Below are 22,752 nucleotides of genomic sequence, written 5' to 3'. Positions count from 1 at the left end.
TACCAGAATTGAGAGAAATCAATGTTCATACCACTGGGTCGTAAGGTGCCCAAGCAAAACATGAACTTAATAGTGTGGCATGCTTACTTGTGGAAAAGGCCTAAGGCTTGAGGCTTTTTTGCTCATTCTTTCATGGAATCCGGGAACGACTGGCAAGGCTTGCATTTAATGCCCATCACTCGCTGCCCTTGAACGGAAAGGCTTGCCAGGCCATTTCAGAAGGTTTCCAGAAATGCATCCCGATCAGTACCGCTAATCAGGCAACATTGTTGCATTAGCAGTGGAACAGAGCTGGCTTCCTGATGGAGCAAAACAATCCAAGTCTGTCGAACAGGGAGCGGTTGGACCGACTCGGATTGTTTCCTCTGGGACACTGGAAGTTAAGGGGAGATCTGATAGAAGTGTATAAAATTATGAGAGGCATAGATAGGGTAGACAGTCAGAAGCTTTTTCGCCTGCATATAAATATCAAATTAAAGAGGGCACAGCTTCAAGGTGAGAGGGGCAAAGTATAAAGGAGATATGCAGATCAAGTTTTTTTTCCGACAGAGGGTGGTGGGTGCCTGGAATGTGTTTGGGGGTGGTGACGAATGCAGAATATGATAGTGGGCTTTAGATGTCTTTTGGATGGATACGTGGATGTGCAGGGAATAGAGAGGTATTCATTATGTAAAGGCAGATAAGGGTTAGTCTTGGCATTTTGTTAAACACAGATGTGGTCTGAAGGGCTTGGTCCAGTGCTGCACTGTTTTAAGTTCCATGTCCTCTCCTCTAGTAGAAATATAATATTCCACCATGTGTGAATTCAGACAGTTGGAAGGATTTCCCAGAACACTGGTTCTGGACGTTAACACGTCATACCCTTCCTCCAAAATTCATTCCATTTAAGTCATTTTCTGCGTCTAGTATCCATGGTTCGACTTTCCCATTCTCGAATATCAAACTTAAATTCCCCAGAGGCTGCAGTGAGATCTGAACTAACAGCTTCATGTGGTCAGCCCTGTTCTCAAGTTCATTAATGTAGCAAATGTGCTCCTCTATTGTAGGTTTGGATTGTTGGTTATTGAATTATTGAATAGGTTTTGAAGCCAAACACGTGGTGGCGAGATCTCCATGTGGTATGGAGATTGGGAGGAACTATCAGCGTCCATTTTGTGAACAGTTACAGAAGTTGCTTGAAGCATATGATGCACACCAAAATGCCCAGGCAGAAATGCTGGATACCGACTGGATCCTTCTGCAGGAAATGCAGTGGAAAACATCACAGTAAAATAAAACAGACAGCCCAAATGAAAAAGAATTCAGGCAATGCAAACGCCACACAATCTGCTATTCATAGTTTCTAATTTCCATTTCCCTTCTCACCGTAAAGAATAAAATGCAGCTGTCCGCATACAATTGAAAGCCAATGCTTGCTTAAATGCGGCGAGGAAAATCGTTCTGAGCATTAATGATCAAATTGTTACTTTTTACCAGAAAATCCAACTCTCACGAATGGGTCTGAAGAAGGGTCTCGACCTGAAACGTCACCCATTCCTTCTCTCCAGAGATGCTGCCTGTCCTGCTGAGTTACTCCAGCTTTTTGTGTCTATATCTTGAATTAAAACCTGAATAAATTTCTGCAATCTACACATTTCTCAGTCACAACCAAATCCATCCAGCCGTCATTAATAGTACATGTGGTTAAATATATCAGAAAAGGCAAAAGCAAACTGCACGAGGGGGCTCCGAGTTTTAACAATTCGAAGGCAATTGTCTTAATTTAGCTCCATGTTCTTGGCTGCAAACCCAGCATTTTCTCCTCCTCTCCAGCTGATTCATTAAATATCCTGAATGCGTCAGTGCTCCCTGTTAATAGTTCATTTTTTAGAAACTTGGGGAGATTGAGCAATGCAGGGTTTAGATAAGAGAAAAGAAACTCTTCTCCATCTAGAGCTCATTGAGTAAAGGTGGGTTATAGCCGGGGCGGTGCATGCATGCAGAAGTGGGTGGCACCAGAACACTTCTCCCTGCCACCCACTCCATTAAATCATTAACCATATTTAAGGATGTGCAGTTAAGCATGTTAGTGCATGGTCTTGTGTGTATTCTTAACCATAATCCTACTTTGACAATGAAAAACTACGCATAATGTCTTTGAGTCGCCATGGACTTACTTTTAGATGCATCGAGAAAACCAGGCCCTTCGGCCTACCAAGTCTCTGCCGACCATCTATCACCCGTACACGCTAGTTTCCAGTTTATCCCATTTTCACATCCTACATGTTACGGGCAATTTACAGAGTCGGAATGTGGGAGGAGACTGGAGCACCCGGAGAAAACCCACATGGTCACAGGGAGAGCGTACAAACTCCGCACAGACGGCACCCATAGTCAGGATCGAACCCGGGTCTATGGTGGTGTGAGGCAGCAGCCTGACCGCTGCATCACTTCAACATCCTTTTGCTTTCTAATTGTGTTTTGGACGAATGCCTTGTTTTTTTTTTGCAGTCCTATTTATTTTTACTGTTTTGCAGAATTTCATGGTAATTTATGTATTATTTATGTGTCTGTACGTTTGTCGGTGTCTGTGATGCTGCTGAAAGCAATATTTTCATTGCACCTGTATCTCACCGTACTTATGTGAAGGATAATAAACTCAACATGACTTGGCATGAATTTGCCCTTTCAAAAACAGCATGGCACAGCTACGAGATACAGTCCTGGCCTCCAATGCTGTCTGTGTGGAGTTTGCATGTTCTCCCTCTGAATGCTGGATTTCCTCACACATTCCAAAAACGTGCAGGTTGGTAGGATGATTGTCAATTGCCCTTTTTGTGTAGGTGAGTTTGCGTGTAGGTAAGTTTACATTCCAAAGATGTGCAGGTTTTTTTTTAATCAAAAAAAATTATTAAATTATTAAAAAAATAATATTTACACTACAATAAAACAAGCCAGAACCGACCACCATAACACAATACAAACATATATCCATAATAATCTATTATACAATTATGATACTATCCTTATTGAGGATGCATTCTACACCCTGCGGAGCCCAGCGGTCCCGGAACTAAAGATGTGCAGTTTGGTAGGTTGACTGGCCACTGCCTAATTGACGTTGTTGCATATAACAGTCCATGGGAATGAGGGGAGGAGAGATGAGTAGGAGAATGGGCTTGCTCTGAGAGCTGGCTTGGATTCAATGGGACCATATGACTGCCTTCTATATTGTAAGGAAATATGAGACGTAAATTCCTGTTCGTGCCCCTCCCAGATTTTAAAGATGAATATCAGGCAATCGTGAAGTCTTTGATGAGATCTGGAATGAATCTCACTAAACCACATCAGTTTGGCTGAAGATCGCCGGGTTTTGACATATGTTTACACCATGTAACCTTGGTCCATATTATAAATGGCCCCGTTACATTTTTGTGGGGGCAGTCAGGGCCTCTACCCGCGTCCTTTGAATTCAGCTTGACATCGTCTGACCACCATTTTCATTGTGGAAAAGTGGATAACAATGTATTCATCATGACCTCAACTGAAATGGAAGACTTACGAAACCCGTCTTGCAGAAGAAAACATAAAAGAGAATCGTCTAAATTAAAGGCTCAGAAATACAACATTTGACCCACCATGTTAATCACTTGGCTTGTTAGATTCATTCCCACCTCGTTATCCATCATCTTACAGGCTACAGCTCTTTTGAGCTCTACAGCAATGAAGACGTTTTAATGGCAGGATCCTTAGGCTGAGATTAAAGCTTCTCAATTAGAATATTTCTTAATACGCATTAAAGGGGAAACGGGTGATATTTGGACCTGGAGATGTTTTGCCTATGAATTCATTTTGAATCATGCAGCGTGGAGTTGGCCCTTCAGCCCAACTTGGCCATGCTGACCAAGATGCCCCATCTAAGCTGGTCCTATTTGCTCGCTTTTGGACCATATCCCTCTAAATCTTTCCTATCCATCTACTTATCTAAGTGTCTTTGAAATGTTGTTATTGCACCTGCCTCAACTGCCTCCTCTGGCAGCTCATTCCATATGCCCACCAGCCACTGAGCGAAACACTGTCCCTCATGTTCCTATTGAAAGAAAAGCTTTTCACTGTACTTCTGTACACGTAACACTAACCTAAACAAAACTGTCCCTCTCACCTTAAACATATGTCCTTTGCTTCATGATTCCCCTACGCTGGATGAAAGACTCTATGTAATCACCTTATCTTTTCCCCTTATGATTTTATACACCTTTGTTAGATCACTCCTCAGCCTTTTGCACTTCTGATTTACCTGTTGATTATCTAGAAACAACCTACGCCGTTGCCAAGTTCTTTGGGGTTATCTGAGATTATGTGGGTGGGTACATATGAACATTGGAATTTACTGTTTCTATTCCATAATTGATCAAAGGATACAGCATGAAACAGGCCCTTCAGCCCACCGAGTCCATGCCAACCATCTATCACCTATTCACACAAATACTATGTTATCCCACTTTTGCATCCACTGCCTGCACATTAAGGGCAATTTGCAGAAGGTCAAATAACCCATAAACACTCGTCTCCAGGAAGTGGGTGGAAACCGGGGCACTGGGAGGAATCCCATACGGTTGCAGGGAGAATGTGAACCTCCATACAGACAGCACCCGAGGTCAGGATTGAACCCGGGTCTCTGGCTGCAGTGAGACAGCAGCTCTGCCAACAGCACCAGTGTGCCGCTGAGACGGGACTGATGAATGAACATTGTCACAGGCGGGCCATAACCTGAGTCTGTGACATTTCCCAGGCGAACAATCCCATCATTTCCACTTGCCTGCTCTTTCCCTACAGCCCAGCAAGTTGTTTCTCTCTCAAATGCCTGTACAACACCCTACCAACGTTACAGAGTGACTCTGTTTCCATCACTCTGGCCGGCAGTAAATTCCAGATCATGATGGTTTTGAATGAAAGAGCTGTGTACTCTGCCCCGGGTTTTAAACCTCTGCCCCTTTGAACCATCCGGTTAATGGGAACAGCTTCCCTTTATCTCTCTTATCTAATGGAACTTTCTGCTTGGTTTCCAAACCATTCAGCTGCTATTGATCAATTTGTCCAGTTGGCTGACCTGTTAATTTCTTTGTAAAGTCAGGGGGCATGTGTCGTACTTGCTGAGGTCCTAAACCTTGGTCTGCTCTGTTTGGTTTGTTAACGGCCCTGGGTATTATATTACAACTCATAGATACATGCATTACACTGTTGCACCAGTTTTTGATGGCTAAACTATAGGACAAAACAACTCCTCGCAGTAGGAAATTTAAATTTAAGTAATAGAAATAAATCTGGAATTTAAATAGGGAGCACTTTCACTGATGAAAACGAAGCAGTTAAATAGCAATGTTATGTTTTAAATATTCTATCTATATCACTGAAATACTATGGTGAAGGAAGCCTGGGCATTCGTTCCTGATTGAACCTGGATGCTTGGTTGATTCTGAACTAGCCTCTGAAATGGCCCAACATGTCTCTCAGTTCAGGGGCAATTAATGCAGGGCAATAAACATTGACCTTTCCAGCAACATATACAAATAAAAAGTAATTGTCCCCATGTGACACTTAGCTGTTAACATTCCATTATAACATATACAACAAAGTGCAAATGAACTAGTACTGGGCCCCTTCGAACACAGGTCTTCATACTACAAAATCCTGTCCATCATTACTCACTGCGTCCTGCCACTGAAACCAACTTTGGATCCAATTTGACACTCTTCTCTTATCTATTTTGCACAACTACCTGTTTCGCTGAAACTCACGTTGGCCAAAAATAAGTTATTTGGACCTCAAGGCAGGAAATCTCCATTTCCTCCTTGAGGCTCATGTTAGAACAGAACATATAACATAGAACAAGACAGCACAGGAACAGGTTCTTCAGCCCACAATATTTGTAATGACTGTGATGCCAAAATGAACTAATTTCATCTGCCTGCACATTCCTCCATTCACTGCATATCCATGTGCCTAACTAAAGGCCTCTTAGACATCACCATTGCATCTATCTCCACCCCCACCCCAAACAGCACATTCATAGAAACATAGAAACATAGAAATTAGGTGCAGGAGTAGGCCATTCGGCCCTTCTTCGAGCCTGCACCGCCATTCAATATGATCATGGCTGATCATCCAACTCAGTATCCCGTACCTGCCTTCTCTCCATACCCCCTGATCCCCTTAGCCACAAGGGCCACATCTAACTCCCTCTTAAATATAGCCAATGAACTGGCCTCAACTACCCTCTGTGGCAGAGAGTTCCAGAGATTCACCACTCTCTGCGTGAAAAAAAGTTCTTCTCATCTCGGTTTTAAAGGATTTCCCCTTTATCCTTAAGCTGTGACCCCATCCTCTGTGTAAAATGCAGGCCCTGCACACTTCTTTAAACTTGGCCCCTCTCACCTTAAAGTTATGCCTACTTGTCTACAATATATCCACCTTCAGAGAAAGGTTCTGACTGTCTAACTCATCTATGCATCTCATCATTTTATATACTTCTATTAGGTCTCCCTTCAACCTCTGGTGTTCCAGAGTAAACAATCCAAGTCTGTTCAACCTCTCCGTGTAGCCAATCCAGACAATTCTGGTGAAACTTTTTTTACACCCTGACCAAATCCTTCACATTCCTCCTGCAATGGGGAAATCATAACTGCACACAATACTCCAAATGCGGCCCAACCATAGACTTATAGGGCTGCATCATGACCTCCTGACTCTTATACACAATGCCCCACCAATGAAGACAGGCCTATCATGTACCTTTTTAACCTGTCATCAAGCTGGAAAGTGCGCAGAGAAGATTTAAGAATATGTTGCCAGGACTTGAGGACCTGAGCTATCAGGAAGGTTCAGGCAGGCTAGGACTTTATTCCTTGGAGCGCAGGAGGCTGAGAGGATATATTGTAGAGGTCTATAAAACTATGAGGGATATAGAACTGGTGAATGCACAGGGTATTTTTCCCAGGATCAAAATACACTTGATTTTCTCGGGGAATCACGAATGAGTGGCCATAGTTTTAAGGGGAGAGGGGAAAGATTTATTAGGAACCCTTGGTGCAGCTTTTTCATACAGAGGGTGGTGGATATACAAAACAAGCTGCCAGAGGAAGTAGTTGAGGCAGGTACAATTAAAACATTTAAGAGATATTTGGACAGATACATGGACAGGAAAGGTGGAGATGGATTTGGGCCAAAGGCAGGCAAATAGGACTAGCTTAGATTAGGCATCTGGGTCAGTATGGACGAGTTGGGCCAAAGGGCCTGTTTCTGTGCTGTATAACCCTATGACTATGATACTGAACAAATAATCCATTTCAGTATTGCTTGTTTGAGGGGAAGATATTTTTGAGGCCACCAGTTCTTCTTAGACTGGCCTGCTCTTCAAAACAGTGCAATTGAATCTTTTATGTCGGCACAAATCCTTTAGGGCAGCACAGTGGCTCAGCGGTAGAGCTGCTGCCTTCCAGCGCCAGAGACCCGGATTTGATCCTGACTATGGGTGCCATCTGTACGGAGTTTGTACGTTCCCCCTGTGACCCCGTGGGTTTTCCCTGGGTGCTCTGGTTTCCTCCCACACTCCAAAGGCGTGCATGTTTGTAGCTTAATTGGCTTTGGCAATTGTAAATTGTCCCTAAGGTGTAGGAGGATAGTGCTGGTGTACAGAGTGGTCGCTGGTCGGCACAGACTCGTTGGGCCGAAGGGGTTGTTTCCACTCTGTATCTCTAAAGTCTAAAGTCTTAAAGTCCACCCAAGGAGTGCTTAAACTTGCTTAAACTTACAATATTCTTAAGGGGTTGGACAGACTAGATGCAGGAAGATTGTTCCCGATGTTGGGGAAGTCCAGAACAAGGGGCCACAGTTTAAGGATAAGGGGGAAATCTTTTAGGACCGAGATGAGAAAAACATTTTTCACACAGAGAGTGGTGAATCTCTGGAATTCTCTGCCACAGAAGGTAGTTGAGGCAAGTTCATTGGCTATATTTAAGAGGGAGTTAGATGTGGCCCTTGTGGCTAAAGGGATCAGGGGGTATGGAGAGAAGGCAGGTACAAGATACTGAGTTGGATGATCAGCCATGATCATATTGAATGGCGGTGCAGGCCCGAAGGGCCGAATGGCCTACTCCTGCACCTATTTTCTATGTTTCTATGTTTCACTTTAGCATCGTACCTCAATCTGCCTCAAAGGTCAACCCTTGCTGGGAGTAGCTGTGTTTCCGAAATTCAGTTCCAATATCTTGAATAGAATTAAGGTTTGATAGTGGAGTAGAGAGTGCAGCTGTTATTAACATCATAGTAAACAGATCGTGCAGGCATTACGTCACCGCTGTTTGTGGGGACTCACCGTTTATAAATTGTTTTCTGGTTTTTGCAATATCGCAGCAGTGACTACACTTTGTAAATCGTCCACTGTTAAAGAGATTGTCAAAGAAGCTATTTAATTGCAAAATCTTTCCCTCATGATGTCATCCTGACTTTGTCAAGTTTAAAAAAAAGTAGCCTTGTTGAGTGGAAAGCACAACACAGGAAAATATTGTTAATAATTCTCTGTGCAACTGTTACAATTTTAAACAGGGACAATGGGAGGTGTTTTGTTTAACATATTAAAAATGAACTCTCTGTTAAAATGGTTTCAACACCCACAAACACGACACATGATTCAGTGACAAACAAGAATGCTTCGAGTTTCGATTGGGGGAAGATTCCAAGAAGCAGGATTGATATGGCTCTGAAATGTGCCATGCATTCTCTTAATGAATGCATCAAATGCTGGGAGCGTTTTGGAAGGCAGATGTTAAAGGTGAAGTTTTGGGGGGAATTTCAAGTGCGTCGGTTAGTGCTCTCTTAATGATCCCCAATGATATTTAAATTTTGAAGGAAGGGCTGGTTTAACATATCACATTACTGATGCTGGTCAGTAAATCATCTGAAATAGCAACCCGTGTCACTTTTCACCGAAGGGTGTGAAAGTACTTGGAGCAGTTGAGCCAACAGTCTCAAGTTTAAAGTTACACCCACTTTAGTTTTGTTTAGAGATACAGCAAGGAAACAGGCCCTTCAGCCGACCAAGTTCGGGCCGACCATTGATTACACTGGTTATATGTTATTCCACTTTGTCATCTGCTCCCTACATATTAGCGGCAATTTTTACAGAGGCTGATTAACGTGCAACCCTGCACGTCCTTGGGATGTGAGAGGATACCGGAGCACCTGGAGAAAACCACGCGGTCACAGGGAGAACATGTATACTAAACACAGACAGCACCCGAGGTCGGAATCAAACCTGGCTCTCTGGCTTTGTTAGGCAGCAGTTCTACCACTGTGTAACGCATGCATCACTGTGCATAATAAGCCTTGCATGGTGCAATGATGCACCAGGCACCAATATGCTTGCACACTGCAAGCTGCCTATTTAATTAACATCAGTATTAGTTCAAGTTCAAGTTCACATTTATTGTTACATGCACCAAGTGAAGTTTGAGTCACCATACAGCCATATGAATAAAAAAAAAGAACACAACATGATAGAATTTAACATAAACATCCCAGCACAGCAGAATCAGCATTTTCTACTGTGAGGGAAGGCAATAAAGTTCATTCATCTTCCTCCTTGTTCACCCGTGGTCGGGGTCTCCCAAGCACTCCGCAGTCGCTGCCACGGGCGTCCTGATGTTCAGGCCCTCTCGCCGGGATGATCGGTACTCCGACGTCGGAACGGAAGAACATACTCAGCGGCTAGGAGTTCCGAATCGGCCGCTTCTTATTATAGTCATTTTCACTAACGTGTTATAATCCAGCCCCAGTGCTAGGTTTTCAGCGGTTAGATGCAGTAAGTGGATAAGTAATCACAAGATCTGGACTAAACATCTGACGGAATGTGAATAAATCTTACTTTGTAGATTGATAGTATTGAATTTTGTTTGAAAGAAAACTGGTAATGTTCAACATATTGAAAAAACTGAGCAGAAAATTAGTACATTCATTAGTTCTAGGAGCAGAATTAGGCGATTCGTCCCATCAAGTCTGCTCCACTATTCAATCATGGCTGATCTATCTTTCGCTGTCAACCCCATTCTCCAGCCTTCTCTCCATAACCCCTGACACCCGTACTAATCAAGGATCTGTCAATCTCCGCATTAAAATATGCATTGACTTGGCCTCCACAGCCGTCGTGCAAATGAATTCCACAGATTCACCACCATCTGACTCAAGAAATTCCTTCTCATCTCCTTTCTAAATGTTCATCCTTTTATTCTGAAGCTATGGCCTCTCGTCCTAGACTCTCCCAGTAGTCGAAACATCCTGTCCACATTCAATCTATCCAGGCCTTTCACTATTCGGTAAGTTTCAATGAGGTTCATCCTCCTAAACTCCAGCAAGTAGTGGCTCAGTGCCATCAAATGCTCATCTCTCTAAATGTGAGTAGACTGGTTGAATACTGTCGTTTAAGGGTAGGAAAACCTGCCTTGCTTCTCAGTCTGGATTATTCAAGATTCTGGTTTTACAATTGGCCTCTGGCATTGCCTAACACGCCACTCAGTTGCTTCAAAGTGCTACCTCTGGCATAAGCAGAAAATGCAGTCAACATTCAGCAGATCAGGAAGCACCTGTGGAAAGAGAAGAAAGAGTTAATGGTTGAGGGTGAAGACCCTTTATCTGAACATGCTGTGGAAGTTGTGTAGTTGAAGCTATATAAAATTAATTTGGGTGGCACGGTGGTGCAGCGGTAGAATTGCTGCCTTACAGCACCAGAGAACCGTGTATGATCCTGACTATGGGTGCTGTCGGTATGGAGTTTGTACATTCTCCCTGTGACTGTGAGGAGCTCCAGTTTTCTCCCACACTCCAAAAATGTATATGTTTGCAGTTTAATAAGCTTCTGTAAATTGTACATTGTCCCTAATGCTAGTGTACAGGGTGATCACTAGTTGCCAAGGACTCGATGGGCTGAAGGGCCTATTTCCACACTGTTTCTCTAAAGTTTAAATGGGAGGACAAGCCTTCGACCTGAAATGTTAACTCTGTTTCTTTAGTTTAGTTTAGTTTAGAGCTACAGCGCGGAATCAGGCCCTTTGGCTCGCCAAGTCCGTGCTGGTCAGCGATTCCCGCACACTAACACTATCCTACACACTAGGGGTAATTTACAATTTACAGAAGCCAGAGTGTGGGGTGAGACTAGGGCACCTGGAGCAAATCCACACAGATCACGGGGAGAACGTAAAGCTTTGTACAGACTGCACCCCTGGTCAGGGCCTAGTCCGGGTCTCTGGCACTGTCAGGCAGCAATTCTACCAATACGCCACCATGCCGTTTCTCGTTCTACAGATGCTGCTTGACCTGCTGGGTTTTTCCAGCAAGTTCTGTTTTTAATTTCAGTTTTCCTGTGTCTACATTATTTTTGATTTCATGCTACCTCATGGCAATTTGGGATGAACAATAAATGTAAAATTGCACATGGCATTATATTTCATAAATGAATATAAAATATGAAGTTCCATATAAGCATTATGTAATCAGGCATTATTCTGTTGCAAGCATACTACGCAATGTCCAATGAATTTTATTGATTTATTGCGTTGTTAAGGGTATGATCATTAACAAACAAAGCTGGAATTTAGTGTTTAAAAAAATGGCCTGATGTTGAACATCTCACTCACAACATCGGAGTTAACTGGAAAATCTCCTCCAGGCAGGCTGCGTGATGAAGATAATTATTTTTTTGATAATTTCTTCATGGGTCAAAGTGATCTTGTACTCAGGGGAATGAAGAGAAGTTGATTGATAATACAAGGAACTGCAGATGCTGGTTTACGAAACATGAACACAGAGTGCTGGAGTAACTCAGTGGCTCCAGCAACATCTCTGGGGGACATGGATAAGAGACTTTTGTGTCTGGACCTTTCTTCAGGCTGATTACTGTAAGGAAAATATGCTGGAATAGAGGTGGGCAGTTCAAACCCTGACAAGTTCAAAAGACATTTGGACTAGTACATAGATTGAAAAGGTTTAGAGAGACATGGGCCAAACATGGACTAGTGTAGATGGAGCGTCATGGTTGGCAGGTACCAGTTGGGATGAAGGGCCTGTTTCCATGCTGTATGATTCTAAGTGATGGGTAGATATAGGTATGGTGAGTTTGACTGGCAGAAGGGTAAACAGATATGAAAAGGAGACAAGGAGTGAAATGTAAATGCAGAGGGATGGATATGAGAGGTAGGGGACTGGGGGAATGGTAAATGGGGGTGGGGATAGTGGGAGAATTGGGGACATACCTGAGTGGGGCACAGGGAAGAGATGGGGTGGGGTGGGGGGGAGGGGAGGCATGTAACTAAAGTTGGAGAATTCAATGTTCATACCATTGGGCTGTAAAATGCACAAGTGAAATATGAGGTGCTGCTCCTCCATTTGGCATGTGGCCTCACCCTGGCAACAGAAGAGGCCCAGGATCTAGGTCCAGACCCTAGACATTGCCGATCCCTGTTCTCCACAGATGCTGCCTGAACTGCTGAGTTACTCCAGCTCTTTGTGTCTATCTTCGGTATAGACAAGCATCTGCAGTTCCTGCTTGCGAAGAGATGCAGTACTGAAACAGGCCCTTCGGCCCAACGAGCCCGTGCTGACCAGCAATCCCGTACACTAACTCTATCCTACACACTGGGGACAACTTTATAATTTTACCAAAGCCAATTAACCTCCAAACCTGCACGTCTTTGGAGTGTGGGAGGAAACCAGGACACCGGGTGAAAACCCACACGATCACAGGGAGAAAGTACAGACTACATACAGACACCACCCCATAGCCATGATCGAACCAAGGGCTCTGGCACTGCAAGGAAGTAACTACCGCTGCACCACCGTGCCACCTCAAGTTTCGAGATCTGCGGTTCCTTGTGCCTCGTTTTTACTGCAGTGGCGGTTATTGAGAGATTGAGTGAGGGGAGTCGTTGAGTGGAGGGGTGAAGGTGAATGGTTTGCCAGTGGAAAGTGGTGGGAAACGTAGAGCTAGTCTCAACTTTCAGCAGTTTCAGTGCAGGGAGCTGAAAATGGTAGCCTGACATTGATAATTGCTGTTTATGCCTTTTTTTCGGGTCTTCCTACACCTCCCGGCTTATCTTTAGGCCCAGCCACTGATATTGTACACCACAATGCAGGGTCGGTTAGACCAGCCAGTTAAACAGGTTCCTCTGCTTTGCTGTGAGTGAGTGATCGCTGGGACTCAGACTGGCTCAGGCTTGTCCAGCACAGCGAGCAGCCTGCATTAATGTTTGACTACCCGCACCTTTTAACCCCTATCTCTCTCATCCTATTTTACTTGCACATGGCATGAAATTGCAACTTTCATCGGGGCTGCTGCGATTATCTTTGCCAAGCGCTCCATTACTAGCACCTTCAATCAAGAAATTATCCAGTGTTTACCCAGTCCTTATCTGATGTTCACAAAATTCACCAGAAGTGCTTTGACTGAACAGTTTGTACAGTTTAAATTACACAACTTCCACAGCATGTTCTCACAACTTAGTGAAAATATTAGCGGGGCCAAGATTTTCACTGATTGCATCTGCGTTTCGAGCTCCCTGCAAACTACAATTTGGGAGAAAGGTGGAAATAGACTGGAGCGACTTTCAAAGGCTTGAAGCCAAGTTCTGGACCTAATAAAGTTTTAACCTTCTGACCTTTTGGGATCAAGTGTCATATTCAATCACAGAGCTAACACTTGTAACATAATAACTCCCTGCTTGACTGATCTCACAGCCCATGATGAATTTTAAGAGCAGTTAGATTAGTTTTACTCATTGCCGCTATTCCTTATTTTCTGCCTCCCTATCTTCATGTTTGTATAATCAATTGTAAACTAAGTGAAAAGTCACATCAGTGAACTACCTGTAGGTTTTAGTTTACCCTGTTTGCAACTAACTACCGGAGGATAAATAAAAGCAGTATGAGTTGGCTTGGCTGCCGTCTTTCACCTGTCTCTCAGGATCACCATGAACACCAACACCAGTAGTGGTGGTGGCGACAGATATGATAATGGCTTTTAGAGATGCAGCACAGAAACAGGCCCTTCGGCCCACTGAGCCCGTGCCGACCAATGATCACCCGTACTCTGGCACTATCCTACACACTGGGGACAATTTACAATTTATGTTTACCGAAGCCAATTAACCTACCAACCTGTACGTCTTTGGTATGTGGGAGGAAACTGGAGCACCTGGAGAAAACCCACTCCATCACAGGGAGAACGCACAAACTCCCCACATACAGTAACCTTAGTCAGGATCGAACCCACGTCTCTGGCGCTGTGAGGCAGCAACTCTACCGCTGCACCATCGTGCCGCCCTGTACTGGTGGGCGTGATGGTCTGGGCTGCCTCCACAACTCCCTGCAATTTCTTGCGATCTGAGGCAGAGCAGTTGTCATGCCAGGGTGCGATACATTCCTTCTATGGTGCCAGCGTTACTGTGATGTGGATCAAGGATTCACAAGAAGCCAGACTTGGTGGAACACAGAAGCATATGCCGAGAGAGGAGTTGATGTATCTCTTTTTACAGCAGTCTCTGTTTCTGTTCTATTGACTTTGAAGAATAGATTAGAATATGTGTTTATGCTATTGTACAAAGTCAAAATGATAGCTATTGCCCCTCAGAGACTGTGGGAGAACAGTTCATGGCCAACAGTTTGTGATGAAAGCAGGCTATAAATGTAGCCACACTCTGCTGCAATGGTTTAAAGTCTTAGCTGGAAATGTTGCTTATTTACGAGTTAGTATAGAATTAACAAAATCCACAGTGCAGAGTCAGGTCAGCTTTCCTAAGACATTCAATTTGTACCCTCAAACTTCCTTTCAGCCACCTTCATCTCACCCTGTCAATTAGTCATTCTGGTTAATGCTGTATCCAAGTACTTGTTTATCAGGGAATTGCATTGCACAAAAAGTAGACCATTTGGCCCGTCAAGTGTATGCCGACTCCTAATAAAAACCATTTCATCAGTCCTGTTCCCTTGTCCTTTCACACAACCCTGCCAATTTAGTTTTAGTTTTAATTTTAGAGAGATACAGCACGTAAACAGGCCATTTGGCCCACCCAGTCCGTGCCGACCAACGATCACTTCTGCACAGTTCGAACAATTTAAAGAAGCAAATTAACCTACAAACCCATACGTCATTGGAATGTGAGAGGAAACCAGAACACCCGGAGAAAACCCACGTGGTCACAGGGAGAATGAACAAACTCCGTACGGCCAGCACCCGTCGTCAGGATCGAACCGTAGTTTCTGACACTGTAAGGAAGCAGCTCTACTGCTGTGTTAAAGAAGGAACTGCAGATGCTGGAAAATCGAAGGTACACAAAAATGCTGGAGAAACTCAGCGGGTGCAGCAGCATCTAGGAGCGAAGGAAATAGGCAACGTTTCTCCAGCATTTTTGTGTACCAGCTCGACTGCTGCACCACTATGAAATTCACTTTGAAATCTCTCTCGCTTTCACTATTGTAAGCGCTGAATATGTTACCACCAACCATATAGGCAATGAGGTCTGGATAACAATTATTCTCTGTTTACTTTCTTTATTCTCAATCCCCTTGTAATTATTATCCAAAATGGTAAATCAATGCTTCATCAATGGGGCCAGCTTCCCTCTGTGTCTCCCACTACACCAGTCAAGACCTTGTGCACCTCAATTAGATTCCATCTCAACCTTTGCTCGAAGGGGAACACCTCCTCCTCCCTGGTCCTAACCTGCAACAGAAATCTCTCACCCTCGAGAAAACGCTAATAAACCCCAACTAGGCTGACCTGAATTTTCAAATAAATTCCTCTCTCCAGTATTTTATTGGAAAGAGTTAACCTGTCTTAAAAATAAACTGAAGATAGACACAAAATGCTGGGGTAACTCAGCGGGTCAGGCAGCTTCTTTGGAGAAAAGGAATGGGTGACATTTCGGGTCGAGACCCTTCTTCAGACAAATAAACTGTTTTGACTGCTGACAGTTTAATTTCATGTGATGCGTTAAGCGTGCAATGCTTTTTTTTTGTTCTTATCATGTTGAAATGCATTTTAGATTTTGTTTATTTTCTTTTGTCAACGGCTCTTTAATTACAATGCAATTGGTTATGTTCATGCTAATCAGTGCATACGGAGCAGCAGTCATGATACATTACAATAATTAGGCAGCGGCAGGTTTTTCCGAGAAGATTTACTGAGCAGTTCGGGCTGTGGCTGACCCGAGGACTGGTTTCCGGGGGTGTGGCTGTTAGTTAGCAAGTCCAGCCATGCCTGATTGATGCATCAGGACTGGTGGGTGTAGTGATGTGTCCCACTCACCTGATTCTTTAATGATCAATTTAAACACCTTGTGTTGATGTTTCACAGATTAAACAGATCTCTGGGTTCACCAGTAGCTAGATTTTGATATTCCTATTCTCCTTTTCAAATCCTTCCATGGTGCCTACCTCTGTGTGTTATTCCCGCCCCATAACCTGGCAAAATAACTGTGCAAATTTAGACTTAATTGATCTGCCATTAAGGATGGGTCTTTGGGTTCATCGTTACTTTCAACTCTGGAATCCTCTCGTGGTCTCACTCTCCCTTTTTCCCTCTCAGCTTTTAAGATCTTGCTTAAGATCTGCCTCCTTTGATCAGCTTTTGGTCATCTGCCCAAGTCCAATACTGTGTATGCTAATGCTCCCGTGAAGAGCCTTGGGATGTTTTTGCAGTGTTAAAGGTGCTTTCTTAAATGCTGTTGTTTAATGTGGCACGGGCTTAGTTTACTTTGCCTCAAGAAGCCAGCAGATGATTTGCCACGGCCTTGATATAAAAGCAGAAAGGAGCTTTTTTTTATCATTGAAAAGATGGGGGGTGGGGCAGAATGGGGTGGGAGTAGAGGGAGGAGGAAATTCTGCGAGCACAATAAAAGTTACATTTGTTTTTTGGAAGCCTTCCAAACTGTACTATCAACTTTGACAGCATTAGAAAATCGGAAAAACAGCACTGAGGCAGGTTGCTTTTTCTGCATGTTGCAAGAACAGCAGACGGATGATCTCTCATTACAGGCTGTGCAGCAAAGGTTAACCCTTTCGTGACTAGTGTAGATTTGACACTTTAATAATAGTCGGAATGACTTTCTGACCATCTTCAGGGAAAGTCTGAAATTAAGTTTGTAATTCCCGGAGGTGTGTTTATTTTCTTTGCATACCCATTCTTAATTTGGGGGTGGCACAGTGGCACAGCCGGTAGTGCTGCTGCTTCACAGTGCCAGAGACTCCAAGTTCGATCCTGACCTCGGGTGCAGTCTGTGTGGAGTTTGCACGTTTTCCCCATGACCGCGTGGGTTTCCTCCCATATCCCAAAGATGTACTGGTTTATTGGTTAATTGTCCTTCTGCAAATTGCCCCTAGTGTGTAGGGAGTGGATGAGACAGTGGGATTACATAGAACTAGTGTGAAAGGGTGATCGGTGGTCGGCTTGGATACTGGGGGCCGAAGGGCCTGTTTCCATGCTCGAGCTGTCTACCGATCAGCTAACATGAGGCAAATATACTTGGGAGTCAACATATTTTGATAACAGACCAATTAATAGCCTCATGAAGTTTTTACTATGTGAAAGGCTCTACAGAAATGAAAGTTGTTGTTGGCCTGTATCATTGCACTGCATTGGGAAATAGATCTCCCCAGTAGCCCAGGGGATCTCTTTCAATTATTCGCACGTTGCCCCATTCTCTTCTGAATAATTGAGAGAGCTTTTGTCATAGATTTAACTTAGTTTAGAGATGCAGCGTGGAAACAGGCCCTTCGGTCCACTGAGTTTGTGCTGACCAACAATCGCATGTACACTAGTTCTATGTTATCCTAGTTTTGAATCCTTCACACTAGGGGCAATTTACAGAAGCCAATTAACCTACAAACCTGCACATCTTCGGGGTAAGGGAGGAAACCGGGACACTTACAAACTCTGTACAGGCAGCACCTACAGTCAGGATCAAACTGGGTCTCTGGTACTGCAAGACAGCAACTCTACCGCTGCACCACTGTGGTGCTCTCATAATGGTAACAGTGAATCGAGAGAAGGAACTGCAGATGATGGAATCTTGAGCAAAACACAAAATGATAGAGTAACAACGGGTCAGGCAGCATCTGTAGAGAGAATGGATAGGTGACGTTTCAGGTTGGGAGTGTTCTTCAGACTAGATTCCCATCGAAATGTCACCAATCCATTCTCTTCACAGATATCATTCCTTGACCCGCTGAGTAACTCTGGCACTGTGTTTTCACAATGAATCTATTTTCATTAGTACCCCTTTCACCCATACTAATCAAGAATATATCAATGGTAGACACAAAATGCTGGAGTAACTCAGCGGGACAGCCAGGCAGCATCTCAAGAGAGAAGGAATAGGTGAAGTTTTGGGTCGAGACCCAAAACGTCACCCATTCCTCTCTCCAGAGATGCTGCCTGTACCGTTGAGTTACTCCAGCGTTTTATGTCCACCTTTGATTTAAACCAGCATCTGCAGTTCTTTCCTACTAAGAATATATCAATTTCTGCCTTAAAAATATCCATTGACTTGGCCTCCACAGCCTTCTGTGGCAATGAAATCCACCGATTCACCACCAAAGACAATCCTCCTCTCCTTCTTCCTTAAGGTACATCCTTTTATTCTAGGAATCTGGTCCTGGACCCCCACCGCTGGTGGAAACATCCTCTTCACATCCACTCTATCCAGACCTTTATTTAGACATATTGATCTCCCTGCTTTCAAATTGCAGCGTAATGCCTTGCACAAAATGTAAAGGTTTGGGATTCGATCACTTTTGCATGTTCTGCACTTTGCATTTCCCGAATGATAATTCTCAGTAATACGCTTGCACCATCTCCATTACTCGAGATGTAATCTAAGAAGGTTATTGCTTGTCATATTGATTGACGCTGGAGCAGCAATCATGCTTTTGACCTCACAGGGTTAATCCATAGGATATGATTGGGTTCTTTTTAACTGGATATCTACCCATCTTAAATTATTTCAACAGATAATATTTTTCAATTAATTCTGAGCACCTAACAGTTTAATAAAGCTGTACTGATACACTTATGCACGATAGGCTATAACTTACATGTGATTATACAAATTGAAACATCGTGAATCACATTTTTTACAACCCTTTTTACACCCTGCCAACACCCTGCAGTATAGTTTGATTAGTGTAATATATACCAGGGCTGGGTGACGTGCAAATTTCACTTTCAGTGCACCCTTTTTAAGTGGATACTTTTAGGGTATTGAAATTGGGCACAAGACCAATTAATTAAAGGTGGAAGAAGATTGGCATAAATGTTTGTTTGAATGAAATATTCTTTTTCTTTTTGTGTTTATTTGGCCTATTAGTACGTGTATCAAGTTATTGCATGACTATATTCCCCATCATTTCTATTGGAGTGTAAAATGCAGTTTATGGGCTTGCGTGGAATCAAGAGCAAATTCAGCAGGTCATTTAAAATATCGTGGCATCCTGTTCTACAGTGTAAAGGAGAAATCCTTGGCTGTGCTAAATATATATTCAGATTCCCCACTGACCTGCTGCATGAAGGGTCTAAAACTGATGAAGGTGCAGATTTCAGGTTAAAAAAAAAAGAAACATTAAAAAAAAACCATATTTAGTGTGATATATCTTCCAATCACGTCTCCTGCTTTGCATTCCATTCTCAATCTCTGGAGTACAATGACACCGGGTCAAGGGAAAGAATGCCCATCAAGAACTGCGCTGCTAATTTTGCAAACACTTTCACCTTCACATGAGTGCAAAGAGTTTATTTGAGTGTAGGTGCCTGTCATCATTGAATATGGTGCAGAAGACTTTGGCCCTACACATGCAGGATAGAACGAGTGTACGGGTTGATCGCTGATCAGTGTGGACTCGGTGGGCCGAAGGGCCTGTTTCCACGCTGTATCTCTAAGCAAAACTAAAGTTTGGGGGCGGCATGGTGACGCAGCGGTATAGTTTCTGCCTCACAGGACCAGTGACCTGGGTTCAATCCTGACCATGGGTGCTCTCTGTACGGAGTTTGCATGTTCTCCCCATGGCATTTTCTATGGGTGGGTTTTCTCCGGGTGTTCCGGTTTCCTCCCACACTCCAGTGACGTACAGGATTGTAGGTCAATTGGCTGCGGTAAAATAGTGAATTGTCCCTAGTGTGTGTAGGATAGAGTTAGTGTGTGCGGGGATCGCTGGTCGGTGCGGACTCGGTGGGCTGAAGGGCCTGCTTCCATGCTGTATCTCCAAACTAAACTAAACTAAAATAAAATAAACTAGTTCGGGTTGCAACTTGAAATTGGACGAGGATTCTGACTGACTGAAAATCTTCCTCCAATGCATTTTTTAAAAATAACTTCAAAAACCTGCTTTATTTTGTTTTGTTCTGCTGTGAGATCATGTCGATAGCAAGATCCAACAGCAAAGCAAATCAGGTGGGTGCTTTCAAAGGAAAGGGTCTTTAGGGCAAATGACCTGTCGATGAGAAGAGCATAAAGATCTCTGATTTTCTGTTTGATGTAAATGCTGTGGAAGCCATGGCAAGGGCAGCAAATCTGCATCACACTGCTGGAAATGCATACCATTTCCTAGGGATCGAGGCAGGCCACATACTTACCAGTAACTGAACACGCACTGGAATGCCTGATGTTGTATGTGTCAGAACGGCCTGTCCCAGCACTGACACAGAATAAGAGGACTGTTCATCTGAGCAGGGATCGCAGTGTAATAACAGTAACCGTCCCCCAGTGACACAACTTGAAGAGCTGCTGCCTCACATTTCCAATGAACCCAGTTCAATCCTGACCTCTGGTGATTTTGTGTGCAGACTTTGAACGCCGTGCCAGGTGCTCTGGATTCCTCCTGCGTCTCAATGTCGCGTGAGCAGTGGATCTTTTGGCCCAATGAAGGTTGCCTCTACCATGTAGACAAATGGTAGTGTCGGGGGTTAGTTAATGGCAATAAGATAGAATAAAAATGGAATTTGTGCTGGATTAGTGAAACTAGATAGTTGATGGTGGCTATACGATGATGCCTCTGGTAATGATGATACTTTATTGTCACGTACCTCGGTACCATGAAAATCTTTGTTTTTGCAAACAGAGTACACACATGAGTCGTCACAAAGGCATGGTCAAAGTTACAAAAAAGTACTCATCCCTTCTTCACCTCCCCATGCCGGGTCCCCCTTTATTCCTGGTGGCCCCCACATGTCAAGTTCAAGTTCAAGTGAGTTTATTGTCATGTGTCCCTGATAGGACAATGAAATTCTTGCTTTGCTTCAGCACAACAGAACATAGTAGGCATTGACTACAAAACAGATCAGTGTGTCCATATACCATTATATAAATATATGCATTATATATATATTTATATATATATGTCAGGTTCCCCATTGCTCTCAGTGCCTCCCCCCAGACTATCCACCCCGGCCTGGCCACGCCCGACTCCGGCCTTGTGGCTCCAACCTCGGCCCAACTCGCTCCGACCTCGTTTCCGAGCAGTGTCTTTGTAGTGCCAATGGGGCCTTTTTCTATGCTATAGGATTGATTGTATGAAAGAGACAGTAAAGAAACAGACCCTTTGGCCCACCGATCATCAATCATCCGTTCACACTGTTTCTATGCTTTCCCTCTTTCTCATTTACTCCCTACATACTCGGGGCAATTTACAAAGAGGCCCATTAACCTATAAACACGCATGTCTTTTCAGTGTGGGAGGATACCAGAGCACCTTAAGGTGCTTTTAAAGTAAAGAGGGAAAGATTGAATAAGAATCTGAGGGTAACTTTTTTACACAAAAGGTGGTAGGTGTATGGAACGATCTTCCAGAGGAGGTAGTTGAGGCAGGGACTATCCCAACATTTAAGAAACAGTTAGACAAGTACATGGATAGGACAGGTTTGGAGGGATATGGACCAAACATGGGCAGGTGGGACTAGTGTAGCTGGGACATGTTGGCCGGTGTGGGCAATTTGGGCCGAAGGGCCTGTTTCCACGCTGTATCACTCTATGACAATGACACCCCAAGGAAACCCAAGTTGCCACACGAAGAATGTGCAAACTCTATTCTATTTCTTTCAGAAGGGCTTGTTGGCCTAATCCTGGCTGTATGTTACAGTTCTGCACGTGTATATATTAAAAGTAACGATGGCTGTACTGACTGGATGCATAACTCTATCAACAAGCCCCATGTCCAACGTCTATATTACGTGACGAATTACTGACGGTATCTGTAACAGGACTGAATGTACTAATACTGATTGTATCTATAACAAAAGTCTTTGGCCCAGCGTTGACTGAGAAATTAGTGTCTCCTACAAACAGAGATCCCACCTTGAAGCTTTCAATCATGTTGTAGTTCTTAATAATTCAAAAGCGGGATATTGCAAACACAGCCAATTTAAATTAAAACCGAAAATACTGGATATACTTAGAAGATTATTAGTTTTATTAATTTAGGTTAGGTTAGTTTAGAGATACAGCGGGGAAATAGGCCCTTTGGCCTACCGAGGCCATGCTGACCTGTGATCCTGACACTAGCACTATCCTACATGCACAAAGGACAATTTACAATTTTTAGCAAAGCCAATTAACCTACAAACCTGTACGTCTTTGACGTGTGGGAGGAAACTGGAGCACTTGGAGAAAACCCACACGGTCACAGGGATACGGTATAAATTCCATACAGACGGCACCTGTAGTCAGGATTGAACCCGGT

The 22,752-nt window shown here is 43.6% G+C and overlaps 1 protein-coding gene across 2 annotated transcripts in view; it reads left to right on the top strand.

Moving 5' to 3' along the window:
* Positions 1-22,752, top strand: part of LOC129707262 (transcription factor MafB-like) — a 392,235-nt gene that overhangs the window by 13,627 nt on the left and 355,856 nt on the right. The window contains exon 3 of one of the 2 annotated variants that reach the window (XM_055652174.1): positions 1,477-1,614. The exons of the other annotated variant lie outside the window; for it this stretch is intronic. The gene's annotated coding sequence lies outside the window, so the exon portion shown is untranslated. Of the gene's footprint in view, positions 1-1,476; positions 1,615-22,752 lie in introns of those variants that run through there. 2 annotated transcript variants of the gene reach the window in all.

Source organism: Leucoraja erinacea, chromosome 21 (assembly GCF_028641065.1).
Source record: "Leucoraja erinacea ecotype New England chromosome 21, Leri_hhj_1, whole genome shotgun sequence".
NCBI lineage: Eukaryota > Metazoa > Chordata > Chondrichthyes > Rajiformes > Rajidae > Leucoraja > Leucoraja erinaceus.
The sequence above is the reverse complement of the archived record's forward strand: the minus strand, read 5'-3'. Positions and strand labels throughout refer to the sequence as shown.